Here is a 13116-nt window from a genome sequence, read left to right as displayed (position 1 = left end):
TGGGATAGAGCTGGGGAGGGTCGCTGCTCGGGCACCCCCCTGTCAAGTGAAGGAGATCCAACTTAGGCAGCACAAGGGAACTCTTGAAAGAAGAACAAGGCTAGAGGAAGATCTGAGACAAAGAAATCTGACTTTTACCAGAGCTGACCAGAGGAAAACACAAACACAGTCCCCCACTACCACAAATAATGCAGTCAAGTTTCCCACATTTGGGGAAATCACAAGGGTCAGCATACCCAGAATGCAATGAATGAACCTCACCCTGGGAGAACAATCTTCATGACCATGTTATCTCATATGCAAAATAAATATGATTTGGGATAGAGCTGGGGAGGGCCGCTGCTCAGGCACATCTCTGTCAAGTAAAGGAGATTCAACTGAGGCAGCACAAGGGAACTCTCATCTGGGGACAACAACTGCAGGGAGAACACATATTTTCAGATGAACATGGGAGGGCAGAAGGCTGCCAAATACTGAAGCACCCCTAAACAACAAACCAAATGCAACAACTAGTGCAAGCATTCCTGGGGGAAGGCCTGCAGCAGATGGATTTGCATATGGTGATGTCATCCAAGCAGTGGGTCAAAGTTGGCTTCAACCCTCATCTGCATATGAAAAGAGAAAAGGGGCGTGCAGGGCATGGCGGCCTTTTGCGGCGCTTGGATGACCCCTAGTTCACATTAAACACCTACACCCTCCTTCGGTGTGGGGCTCATGTTGGCTATGCCCCAGCCCCTGAAGCATTCAAGCTAATTTCTTGCAGCAGCTGGGCACTGTAACAGCTCCAGAGCTGCTCTGTAAGGCAAGTAAAAGGGTGTGGGCCCTGCAGCACTACCTGTAGTTTGCATTGCATTGCATTGGAAGGCACAAAGTAAGCAGACGGGAGGAGAAGTCAGGATAGTGCACAAGGGTATAGAAGGGAGGGGCTCAAAAAAAAAGAAGTGGAAACAGACAGCAAACTAGGCTGGAGAGAGACCTGAGACAAAGAGATCTGAATTATATGAGAGCCGACCAGAGGAAACACAAATTATGCAGTCAAGTTTCCCACATTTGGGGAAATCGCAGGGGCAGCACACCCAGAGTGCAATGGGTGAGCCTTGCCCTGGGAGAAGCAACTTCATGATCATAGTATCTCACCTGGCAGGTAAGTAGGAGTTGGGCTAGAGCTGTGGAGGGTCGCTGCTCGGGCACCCCCCTGTCAAGTGAAGGAGATCCAACTGAGGCAGCACAAGGGAACTCTCGAAAGAAGAACAAGGCTAGAGGAATATCTGAGACAAAGAAATCTGAATTTTACCAGAGCTGACCAGAGGAAAGCACAAACACAGTCCCCCACTACCACAAATAATGCAGTCAAGTTTCCCAGATTTGGGGAAATCACAGGGGTCAGCATACCCAGAATGCAATGAATGAACCTCACCCTGGGAGAACAATTTCCATGATAATGGTATATCCTATGCAAAATAAGTATGATTTGGGATAGGGCTGGGGAGGGCCGCTGCTCAGGCACATCTCAGCCAAGTAAAGGAGATTCAACTGAGGCAGCACAAGGGAACTCTCATCTGGGGACAACAACTGCAGGGAGAACACATATTTTCAGATGAACATGGGAGGGCAGAAGGCTGCCTAATACTGAAGCACAGCCAAACAACAAACCAAATGCAACAACTAGTACAAGCATTCCTGGGGGTAGGTCTGCTGAAGACGGATTTGCATACGGTGATGTCATCCAAGTAGTGGGCCAAAGTTGGCTGGAACCCTCATCTGCATATGAAAAGAGAAAAGGGGTATGCAGGGCATGGCGGCCTTTTGCGGCGCTTGGATGACCCCTAGTTCGCATTAAACACCCCCACCCTCCTTCGGTGTGGGGCTCATGTTGGCTATGCCCCAGCCCCTGAAGCATTCAAGCTGATTTCTTGCAGCAGCTGGGCACTGTAACAGCTCCAGAGCTGCTCTGTAAGGCAAGTAAAAGGGTGTGGGCCCTGCAGCACTACCTGTAGTTTGCATTGTGCGTTGGAAGGCACAAAGTAAGCAGACGGGAGGAGAAGTCAGGATAGTGCACAAGGGTATAGAAGGGAGGGGCTCAAGAAAAAAGAAGTGGAAACAGACAGCAAACTAGGCTGGAGAGAGACCTGAGACAAAGAGATCTGAATTATATGAGAGCCGACCAGGGGAAACACAAATTATGCAGTCAAGTTTCCCACATTTGGGGAAATCGCAGGAGCAGCACACCCAGTGTGCAATGGGTGAGCCTTGCCCTGGGAGAAGCACCTTCATGATCATAGTATCTCACCTGGCAGGTAAGTAGGAGTTGGGCTAGAGCTGTGGAGGGTTGCTGCTCGGGCACCCCCTGTCAAGTGAAGGAGATCCAACTGAGGCAGCACAAGGGAACTCTCGAAAGAAGAACAAGGCTAGAGGAAGATCTGAGACAAAGAAATCTGACTTTTACCAGAGCTGACCAGAGGAAAGCACAAACACAGTCCCCCACTACCACAAATAATGCAGTCGAGTTTCCCACATTTGGGGAAATCACAGGGGTCAGCATACCCAGAATGCAATGAATGAACCTCACCCTGGGAGAACAATCTTCATGACCATGGTATCTCCTATGCAAAATAAATATGATTTGGGATAGGGCTGGGGAGGGCCGCTGCTCAGGCACATCTCTGTCAAGTAAAGGAGATTCAACTGAGGCAGCACAAGGGAACTCTCATCTGGGGACAAAAACTGCAGGGAGAACACATATTTTCAGATGAACATGGGAGGGCAGAAGGCTGCCTAATACTGAAGCACCCCCAAACAACAAACCAAATGCCACAACTAGTGCAAGCATTCCTGGGGGAAGGCCTGCAGCAGATGGATTTGCATATGGTGATGTCATCCAAGCAGTGAGAAAAGAGAAAAGGGGTATGCAGGGCATGGCGGCCTTTTGCGGCGCTTGGATGACCCTTAGTTCGCATTAAACACCCCCACCCTCCTTCGGTGTGGGGCTCATGTTGGCTATGCCCCAGCCCCTGAAGCATTCAAGCTGATTTCTTGCAGCAGCTGGGCACTGTAACAGCTCCAGAGCTGCTCTGTAAGGCAAGTAAAAGGGTGTGGGCCCTGCAGCACTACCTGTAGTTCGCATTGTGCGTTGGAAGGCACAAAGTAAGCAGACGGGAGAAGTCAGGATAGTGCACAAGGGCATAGAAGGGAGCGGCTCAAGAAAAGAGAAGTGGAAACAGACAGCAAACTAGGCTGGAGAGAGACCTGAGACAAAGAGATCTGAATTATACGAGAGCCGTCCAGAGGAAACACAAATTATGCAGTCAAGTGTCCCACATTTAGGGAAATCGTAGGAGCAGCACACCCAGAGTGCAATGGGTGAGCCTTGCCCTGGGAGAAGCACCTTCATGATCATAGTATCTCACCTGGCAGGTAAGTAGGAGCTGGGCTAGAGCTGGGGAGGGTCGCTGCTCGGGTACCCCCCTGTCAAGTGAAGGAGATCCAACTGAGGCAGCACAAGGGAACTCTCGAAAGAAGAACAAGGCTAGAGGAAGATCTGAGACAAAGAAATCTGACTTTTACCAGAGCTGACCAGAGGAAAGCACAAACACAGTCCCCCACTACCACAAATAATGCAGTTGAGTTTCCCACATTTGGGGAAATCACAGGGTCAGCATACCCAGAATGCAATGAATGAACCTCACCCTGGGAGAACAATCTTTATGACCATGGTATCTCCTATGCAAAATAAGTATGATTTGGGATAGGGCTGGGGAGGGCCGCTGCTCAGGCACATCTCTGTCAAGTAAAGGAGATTCAACTGAGGCAGCACAAGGGAACTCTCATCTGGGGACAACAACTGCAGGGAGAACACATATTTTCAGATGAACATGGGAGGGCAGAAGGCTGCCTAATACTGAAGCACCCCCAAACAACAAACCAAATGCAACAACTAGTACAAGCATTCCTGGGGGAAGGTCTGCAGAAGACGGATTTGCATACGGTGATGTCATCCAAGCAGTGGGCCAAAGTTGGCTGGAACCCTCATCTGTATATGAAAAGAGAAAAGGGGTATGCAGGGCATGGCGGCCTTTTGCGGCGCTTGGATGACCCTTAGTTCGCATTAAACACCCCCACCCTCCTTCGGTGTAGGGCTCATGTTGTCCATGCCCCAGCCCCTGAAGCATTCAAGCTGATTTCTTGCAGCAGCTGGGCACTGTAACAGCTCCAGAGCTGCTCTGTAAGGCAAGTAAAAGGGTGTGGGCCCTGCAGCACTACCTGTAGTTTGCATTGTGCATTGGAAGGCACAAAGTAAGCAGACGGGAGGAGAAGTCAGGATAGTGCACAAGGGTATAAAAGGGAGGGGCTCAAGAAAAAAGAAGTGGAAACAGACAGCAAACTAGGCTGGAGAGAGACCTGAGACAAAGAGATCTGAATTATACGAGAGCCGACCAGGTGAAACACAAATTATGCAGTCAAGTGTCCCACATTTGGGGAAATCGCAGGGGCAGCACACCCAGAGTGCAATGGGTGAGCCTTGCCCTGGGAGAACCAACTTCATGATCATAGTATCTCACCTGGCAGGTAAGTAGGAGTTGGGCTAGAGCTGGGGAGGGTTGCTGCTCGGGCACCCCCTGTCAAGTGAAGGAGATCCAACTGAGGCAGCACAAGGGAACTCTCGAAAGAAGAACAAGGCTAGAGGAAGATCTGAGACAAAGAAATCTGACTTTTACCAGAGCTGACCAGAGGAAAGCACAAACACAGTCCCCCACTACCACAAATAATGCAGTCGAGTTTCCCATATTTGGGGAAATCACAGGGGTCAGCATACCCAGAATGCAATGAATGAACCTAACCCTGGGAGAACAATCTTCATGACCATGGTATCTCCTATGCAAAATAAGTATGATTTGGGATAGGGCTGGGGAGGGCCGCTGCTCAGGCACATCTCTGTCAAGTAAAGGAGATTCAACTGAGGCAGCACAAGGGAACTCTCATCTGGGGACAACAACTGCAGGGAGAACACATATTTTCAGATGAACATGGGAGGGCAGAAGGCTGCCTAATACTGAAGCACCCCCAAACAACAAACCAAATGCAACAACTAGTACAAGCATTCCTGGGGGAAGGTCTGCAGAAGACGGATTTGCATACGGTGATGTCATCCAAGCAGTGGGCCAAAGTTGGCTGGAACCCTCATCTGCATATGAAAAGAGAAAAGGGGTATGCAGGGCATGGCGGCCTTTTGCGGCGCTTGGATGACCCTTAGTTCGCATTAAATACCCCCACCCTCCTTCGGTGTGGGGCTCATGTTGGCCATGCCCCAGCCCCTGAAGCATTCCAGCTGATTTCTTGCAGCAGCTTGGCACTGTAACAGTTCCAGAGCTGCTCTGTAAGGCAAGTAAAAGGGTGTGGGCCCTGCAGCACTACCTGTAGTTTGCATTGTGCATTGTAAGGTACAAAGTAAGCGGATGGGAGGAGAAGTCAGGATAGTGCACAAGGGTATAGAAGGGAGGGGCTCAAGAAAAAAGAAGTGGAAACAGACAGCAAACTAGTGTCAAAGTCAGAAAAATATCTCTATACACACTGCCATATTTGCACCTCATACACGTCCGCGCTGCGCATGCGTACGCTCTCCCGTGCGTGCGCATACTCACAGTCGCGGGCACCCGCAGGCGCACGGTATGCGTATTTACGGTAGAGTTTATGTGATCGTAGCGTGCGACTCAATCGTTACATATTTTAACTATATAATGTATTTTGTAGATCATGGTCCCTTTGATAGATTCTGAAAGTTTAGTTAATATAGCATGTTCCTGGACAGGGGGATCCCTCTTTGTATTGTACGAAGGGTCTAACAGGAGTCATACAGTGGTGTTTAGTACCCATCGGAAGAACATTTAAAGAGCAATATTCCGGTGTTGGTTTGGAGCGGATTAATCGCTCGTGCGAATAGTTATGGACATAAGAAGTTTATGTCCATTTACTATTATTTACTCTTACTTAGCCATGCGGCGGGAAACCCAGTATCCCACCCACCTGAGCTGTTGGAAATCGTCACAGCCCACCTGTATGAATCAACCTATGACCTTTTGTTATAGTGCGAGGAGGAATTCCTGTGTCCAATGAACAATGAGATTGTAGGGACCATTGAATTGTATTGTGTGTGGGGCATAAATAGACAAGCCGATCACATCCAGCTCACTCTTCAACGGTTATCATTGCTGAAAATCGGGAGCTGGATGTCCAGAGGCGCATGCGATCATTCCCCTTGTGCGTAAGTGTTTCTCCGCAACCATATTGTTCTTACTGTTATTGTGAGCCATTTCTCTCTCTCTCTCTCTTCTCCTCTTTCTCTCTTATTTTCCCTTAAAACATAATTGTATTGTATTGTATTTCCTGTGTAGTTAACTGGTTAGGTAGTCTATGTTATATTGTAGTGTATGACTTGTATTGTGTTAATTCTTTTGCAAGTATATCATTCATAATATATATATATTAGGCGTTGGACCCTAAGCCCAGGTATCTGTGTATTTCTTATAGTGTTTAGTATTCTCAGAGTGTCGGTGACGCTCGAACAGCATTTGAGTTAATAAGGTTATACTGTGTTGCATTTACACTCTATCACTACACTAAGGTTTTACTGCATAATATACGGTTTATGGTTTAGATATAAAGGTTTAACATTGTGAGCGTCAGCGCCGCTGGTGATCTCCTCGTGGTCCCGAGCGTCCGCTACGCTATAGCGAATCATTACGTTAGACGGCAGCCAATAGCGTGCCTGCCTGTGATCTCTTGGCCGTGAGCGAACATGACGCTTGAGCGTCTCGACTACAGCTAAGCGATTGCTACGCAACGAGCGTACCCTTACGGTACTCCATACGTGAATAGCGTACAGTGTTCTTAGACCTCATAAAGGGTTTTATATAAGATAAATATTTAGCTTTATCAATTGGCGGCTCGCCCGTCCTTCACATATCTGCACTAGGTAATTTCAGCAGACATTATCCAGCAGCAAAGGGCGGGAGGTCATATTCCTCGTAGTGCTGTTTGGATAAGCGTCTGCTTCGCTTAGTAAAGGGTGCTGAAGGAATCCGGGACCGGAGGTAAGAACAAAACAATAGTGTCTTTTTAAAACTGTTTATTTCTGTCTTGCGTACACACGCACGCATATCTGCATTTCTTTTCATTCGTGTATTTTCATATATCACTCTCCTGTTTGCCATTGTATAATTGATAAACGTACTAAGAGAGATTTGCCGCTATTTCATAGTTAAAGAGTAAAGGTAATACAGTTAAGGTATATAAATACACACAGCTCTACCTAAAGGTAAAAGGAGAGATTGGTGTGGTGTGCGGTAGATGATCGAGGATCATCTACATTGATAAATGTGTTAGTTGTGTTACGGTGGACATTGGTTTTGTGTACACGTGTCTCTAACAAAGGGCTGAGACTCGCGTACGCAAAGGCCGACGCACGCAGCGTAAATTACGCAACGGAGCGTCTGGGTACGCCCACGTAACTCAAGTCACACGATAGTGTTGATTGTTAAATAGCGCAACAAGCGATAAATAGCGCAACAAGCGATAAATAGCGCAACAGGCGATAAGTAGCGCAAATCTATTTTAAATTCGAAATTTAAATTAACAGATCCTTCTCCTAATTTGTAACACATCTGGTCTAAAGAGAAATTTCTGCGCAGAAATAGAAATAGAAACAAAAGTGTATATGTGGTGAGTGAGTGTGTTTTTACAATTTTGAGGATTGAACCAAAAGAAATCATCGAGTTCTCGTGAAGGTACATACGTGTAAGTGACATGCACGGTGGCTAGGGAGGCATCCTTGGTTAAACAAAAAATTTGAGCATTAGAGTATAGCAGACCAGGAGGTCACACTGTAACAGACCAGGAGGTCTAGGTACAGCAGACAAGGAAGTCCGCTATAGAGTCCACAGGCACAACACCAAAAAAAAAAAGGGTTGGTGCAACACCCATATAGGCCATACAAGCTCTTGCTGAAGGAATTCGCAGCTGCAATTTTCGATTCCGCTGGTCACTCCGTACATAAGATTAGTTGCTTATGTGCTGAACGATTGTACCGCACGTAATTGTGTGCATTAGTAAACCTGACCGGTACTATTTGTGTACGAAGGTCATAAACGCTATTTGTACATTCGAACGTGATTTGTGTAATTTTTTATTTTTTCAAAAAGGGAAGTTCGCTGGTCACTCAGGAACTATCTGACAACCACACCTTTACTGGAAAGGGTTAATGCTCTGCGGATCACACTCACATGTTCCAGTAAACAAAGGTTAATAGGGGCCCTGGGTCGAGTACGCCAGCACTATATCAGTGTGATCAGGTCGTATTGGTCGGCGTGGGCGAGTGAGTGAGGTGCTCGGTAAACTTCACCGCCAACCTATCGTGAATATCTTGGTTTTTTGTAAGGTTCCGTAACACCTGCAAATTATGGGGGCCAGTTGTTCAGGAAGGGGGCGATCAACCTCGGTTCGGGTTGATTCTATAAACCGACCAGTCGGGTCGGCAAGGTACGTAATGTGTGAAAAGTACGGAAGTCACACAGAAGCATGGTGATGAATGTGATGAATGTGATGAATGGGAGAGAATGACAGTACATGACGGGGAGAAATTCCCAAGAGTAGGTAGCTTCAGCACAGAAGTGTTAACGAATTTAAGGAGAAGGATATGTCTCATTAAATCAGCAAAGAGACGAATCAAGCATTATGATTATTTGCAGTTGTGGCAACAGGAGGGTGACATACAGAGAGGATTGGCTCAGGCGGCGGGATCTGGCTCGATCAGGAAACTGATAGCCACGGCCCCACCGCCACCATACATATCAGGAGAGAAATTGGTTGCGGAGAATGACGCACTAAGGTGTAACAAACAAACACTTAGCAACTGTGTAAATGTTAAAGATAATGTTAACCAATTAACCAATGCAAGTATTAACCCGTGCAAGTTGTACCCTGTTTTGAACTTTCCCCAGGAGTGTGATCAAGAGGACGAATCGGCAACAATATCAGCGCTCTCTCTAGCAGCCACCATATCAGAAACAACAGTAGGCACGGCCCAACCCATAAGATTAGTAACAAAGCCCCCTAGCGGAGGGACAGGTGAGGTCGTATCAACGGGTAAGTACGGCACCATACACTATGCTGAAACTATTTCACCACAAACTGCAGAATCTACACAGAATGATGTTGTTAGAATTAATCCTGTTAAAGTAATAGTAGTGCCAAATGGGAAAACGGACACTTCAGGAGTCACTCCTGTTAGGAACATCGCCATGTATAGCCCGTTTACCCGAATGGAATTAAGGACCATAGTGTCTGAATTCCCTGACCCTAGAAAAGATTTAGTTGCTAGCCAAAAATACATCAGAGACCTAGGAAACACTTTAGAGCCCAATAATAAAGATTGGCAAGTACTGCTAAGAGCTTGTTTACCCTCCAATGTCGACGCAACTCAATTTTTAGCTGACTGTGGATTAGATCAGGATGTACCTCTTACAGATGTGTACAACAAAGATAATGTAAAAAGAATAAGTTTACAGTTAAAGGAGTATTTCCCAGCGGTAGTTAAATGGAACAAGATATTCTCCATTAAACAAAAGGAGTCAGAAACAGCTGCAGAGTATTTTCACAGAGCATTATCAGAGATGGCAAAATACACAGGCATAGAGGACATTAAAACAAACATAAACCATCGAGAAGTAACAGTATCGGTACTGATGGATGGTTTAAAAGAGTCATTAAAGACTAGGGTACAGACCACACAACCATGTTGGCGAGGTCTGTCTGTGGCTACTTTGAGAGAGGCTGCTATTGATCACGACCGGAATATCACCAGACACAGGGAGTCACAAGGTGATAAGTTAATGTCAGTAAGTATACAGGCCCTGACCACAAAACAGCCTGTGTTAATATCACCAAACCCTGTGGGTAAGTCAAATGTGGTAACATGTTATTTTTGTCACAAACAAGGACACTTTGCACGAGACTGTAGATCGAGAAATGTACAAAAATCTTATCAACCCCCTAGACAACGACACGACACACGACATTGGGATCAGGGTCCACAGAGACGGAGTTATGAGCCACATACAGGGGAAACAAAAAGATACCCCCCGAACAGAGACTGGCACGCCTCTGGTAGTTCCCAGCTAACTCCCTCACAAGTAGTTGCTGCCAGCGGGATTCAGGGAGGTCACCATACCCAATAGGGGTGTGGCCATACCTGTAATCTGCAGCCAGTAAAATTGATTGCAAGCCTTGGAAGTGAACCCGAAGTTGCAATTAATGTAGCTGGTAAATCATTAAACTTTCTTGTAGATACGGGGGCGGCCAAATCAGTGATAAATTCGACAGTGGGCATGAGAACCACTGGTAGGACAATTCCAGCCATGGGAGTAACAGGAGTAGTCCAGCATTACCCTGTTAGCGAGCCAGCCGAGATTACAATAGGGCCTTTACATACCAAGCATTCCTTTTTGCTGGCTGCATCGGCACCGACCAATCTCCTGGGAAGAGACTTACTGTGTAAAATGGGGTGCGTCATTTATTGTACTCCTGAAGGTGTATTCTTGGACATACCTGAGAATCACGCTCAGGAAGTGCGAGACATGTTAGACTCCCCATCAAAATTAATGTCACATACCATTATGACAAATAGGACTCCCTCCCAAGTAGAAGAAATGACATCTCAGATACCAGAGTCACTTTGGACTAAAGATGGACAGGACACTGGATTAATGGCAAACGTAGCTCCGGTAGTTGTACAAGTAAAAGATGGTAGGATAGCTCCAAAAATCCCACAGTACCCTCTGAAGCCAGAGGTGGAGTTAGGAGTTTACCCAGTAATAGAGCGCTTGCTACAACAGGGCATTCTGGTAAGAACGTCCAGCACTGCCAATAGTCCCATCTTCCCTGTGAAAAAGAGTGGGGGGAGGGGTTACCGGCTAGTGCAGGATCTAAGGGGGATTAACAAAATAGTTGAGAGTCAGTTCCCCGTAGTGCCAAATCCAGCTGTCATCCTAATGCAAATCCCTCCCACTGCGAAATTTTTCACTGTTATTGACCTCTGCTCCGCTTTCTTTTCGGTACCCCTGCACCCTGACAGCCAATATTTGTTCGCATTTACATACAGAGGAGTCCAATACACATGGACTCGATTACCACAAGGATTCATAGATAGTCCAAGTATATTTTCCCAGGCTTTGCATGATTGTTTACAGTCTTTCCAACCAGTGAGTGGATCAGTATTAATACAGTACGTGGATGATCTACTACTGTGCTCTGATTCATTGGAAGCATCCCTGAAGGATACGAAACAGCTCCTGTTTCATCTTTCAGACACAGGACACAAGGTTTCCAAAGACAAGTTGCAATTATGCCAAACTAAGGTAAAATATTTGGGACACTGTCTAACACAAGGCCTGAAACACCTGACCGCTGATAGAATTCAAGCAATTAGAGACATGACTCTGCCACAAACCCAGCAACAGATCAGAACGTTTTTAGGAATGTGTGGGTATTGCCGTAACTGGATCCCAGGATTTTCCATTCTAGCGTTACCTTTGCAGGAGATGGTCTCCTCAAACAAACCTGATCGGATTTCGCATACAGACGAGTTTGAGACGGCATTTGAGAGACTTAAACAGTGCCTAACGCAGGCACCAGCATTAGGTATGCCAGACTATGGGAAACCCTTTGAGCTATACGGAACAGAAAGTGCTGGTTGCGCGGCAGGCGTACTAACCAAAAGCACGGTGATGCCAGCAGGCCAGTAGCATATTACAGCGCTCAGCTAGACACGGTAGCGCGATCCCTCCCCACATGCTTGCGAAGCGTTGCTGCGATAGCATTGCTAGTAACGAAAAGCGAAGATGTCGTGCTAGGTCACAACCTCACAATTCATACACCACATGCAGTGTCAGCCTTGTTAAATTCTGCCCAAACCAGGCACGTCTCATTAGCGCGGTTTACAAGATGGGAATTGGCACTAATGGCCCCCGTAAACATCACCATAAGGAGATGCAGTGCATTAAATCCTGCAACATATCTCCCAGGTGTGCCTGGACAGGCACAAAGGGTGGAGGATGAGAGTGGTGGGGAAGGAGGATTTAATACAAAGGAAGACACACATGATTGTATGGAATATTTGACCCAAAATTTTACCGCAAGGCCTGACATCAGTGACAACCCACTGGAAGATGTAGAACTTACGTTCTACACGGACGGTAGTTGTCATAGACAGTCAGACTCGGGAGACTTGTGTACTGGATACGCAGTCGTAGATGACCAAGGCACCATAGAAGCGGAACCGCTAGGCCCACCTCACTCAGCCCAGGTTGCTGAACTGGTCGCCCTAACCAGAGCATGTGAATTGGCTAAGGGCAAATCAGCCAATATCTACACCGACTCTAGATACGCATTCGGGGTAGTCCATGATTTCGGAGCCCTATGGCGCCTCAGAAATTTCATGACGGCAGCTGGTACACCGATAGCGCATGCAGCCCACATAAAAAGGCTTCTAACAGCGATACAGGAACCCGACAGAGTGGCTGTTATCAAATGTAAAGCACACACATATAGCCAAGACCCAGTATCACTTGGTAACAGCCGAGCAGACGAAGCTGCTAAGTTAGCAGCTGGTACCCCCAGACAGACAGACACCACACAACTGATGGTATTTAATACCATCAACACACAGAAGTTGTGTGAGATGCAAAATTTGTGTTCCACACAGGAAAAGGCAGTCTGGAAGGCAAAAGGATATGGCCAGGAGTCCTCAGGACTCTGGACGGATGGACACAGTAAACCAGTGGCCCCCAGAGCATACCTTCCATGTTTAGCTGAGGCAGCTCACGGGCTGACTCATCTGGGCAAGGAAGGGATGTGCAAGTTGGTAAGAGCATATTGGTGTGCCCCAGGATTTTCATCTCATGCGAGTAAAAGAGCAATGTCATGCCTTACCTGTTTGAGAAAGAACATCGGAAAGGCAATACCTACAGAACCATCTCATATCCCACCTGCCGGCGGCCCTTTCCAGGTAATACAGATTGACTTTATACAATTACCCCCTTGTCGAAATTTGAAATATGTACTTGT

The 13116-nt window shown here is 46.9% G+C and overlaps 8 non-coding genes and 1 pseudogene across 8 annotated transcripts; all 9 read right to left on the bottom strand.

Annotated features, from left to right (window-relative positions):
* Positions 1 to 148: 148 nt before the first annotated feature.
* Positions 149 to 312, bottom strand: LOC134946569 (U1 spliceosomal RNA). The gene has a single exon (XR_010182254.1). It is a non-coding gene; the product is annotated as a U1 spliceosomal RNA (small nuclear RNA).
* Positions 313 to 989: 677 nt separating this feature from the next.
* Positions 990 to 1152, bottom strand: LOC134946604 (U1 spliceosomal RNA). The gene has a single exon (XR_010182280.1). It is a non-coding gene; the product is annotated as a U1 spliceosomal RNA (small nuclear RNA).
* A 152-nt stretch (positions 1153 to 1304) lies between these two features.
* LOC134946568 (U1 spliceosomal RNA) lies at positions 1305 to 1468 on the bottom strand. The gene has a single exon (XR_010182253.1). It is a non-coding gene; the product is annotated as a U1 spliceosomal RNA (small nuclear RNA).
* A 695-nt stretch (positions 1469 to 2163) lies between these two features.
* Positions 2164 to 2305, bottom strand: LOC134946618 (U1 spliceosomal RNA; annotated as a pseudogene).
* Positions 2306 to 2456: 151 nt separating this feature from the next.
* On the bottom strand, positions 2457 to 2620 carry LOC134946501 (U1 spliceosomal RNA). Its single transcript, XR_010182198.1, has one exon. It is a non-coding gene; the product is annotated as a U1 spliceosomal RNA (small nuclear RNA).
* A 639-nt stretch (positions 2621 to 3259) lies between these two features.
* Positions 3260 to 3422, bottom strand: LOC134946579 (U1 spliceosomal RNA). Its single transcript, XR_010182262.1, has one exon. It is a non-coding gene; the product is annotated as a U1 spliceosomal RNA (small nuclear RNA).
* A 152-nt stretch (positions 3423 to 3574) lies between these two features.
* On the bottom strand, positions 3575 to 3737 carry LOC134946532 (U1 spliceosomal RNA). Its single transcript, XR_010182224.1, has one exon. It is a non-coding gene; the product is annotated as a U1 spliceosomal RNA (small nuclear RNA).
* A 674-nt stretch (positions 3738 to 4411) lies between these two features.
* LOC134946584 (U1 spliceosomal RNA) lies at positions 4412 to 4574 on the bottom strand. Its single transcript, XR_010182267.1, has one exon. It is a non-coding gene; the product is annotated as a U1 spliceosomal RNA (small nuclear RNA).
* Positions 4575 to 4725: 151 nt separating this feature from the next.
* LOC134946516 (U1 spliceosomal RNA) lies at positions 4726 to 4889 on the bottom strand. The gene has a single exon (XR_010182211.1). It is a non-coding gene; the product is annotated as a U1 spliceosomal RNA (small nuclear RNA).
* Between the last annotated feature and the right edge of the window lie 8227 nt (positions 4890 to 13116).

Source organism: Pseudophryne corroboree, chromosome 7 (assembly GCF_028390025.1).
Source record: "Pseudophryne corroboree isolate aPseCor3 chromosome 7, aPseCor3.hap2, whole genome shotgun sequence".
Taxonomy (NCBI): domain Eukaryota; kingdom Metazoa; phylum Chordata; class Amphibia; order Anura; family Myobatrachidae; genus Pseudophryne; species Pseudophryne corroboree.
This window is presented reverse-complemented; position numbering and strand designations above follow the sequence as displayed.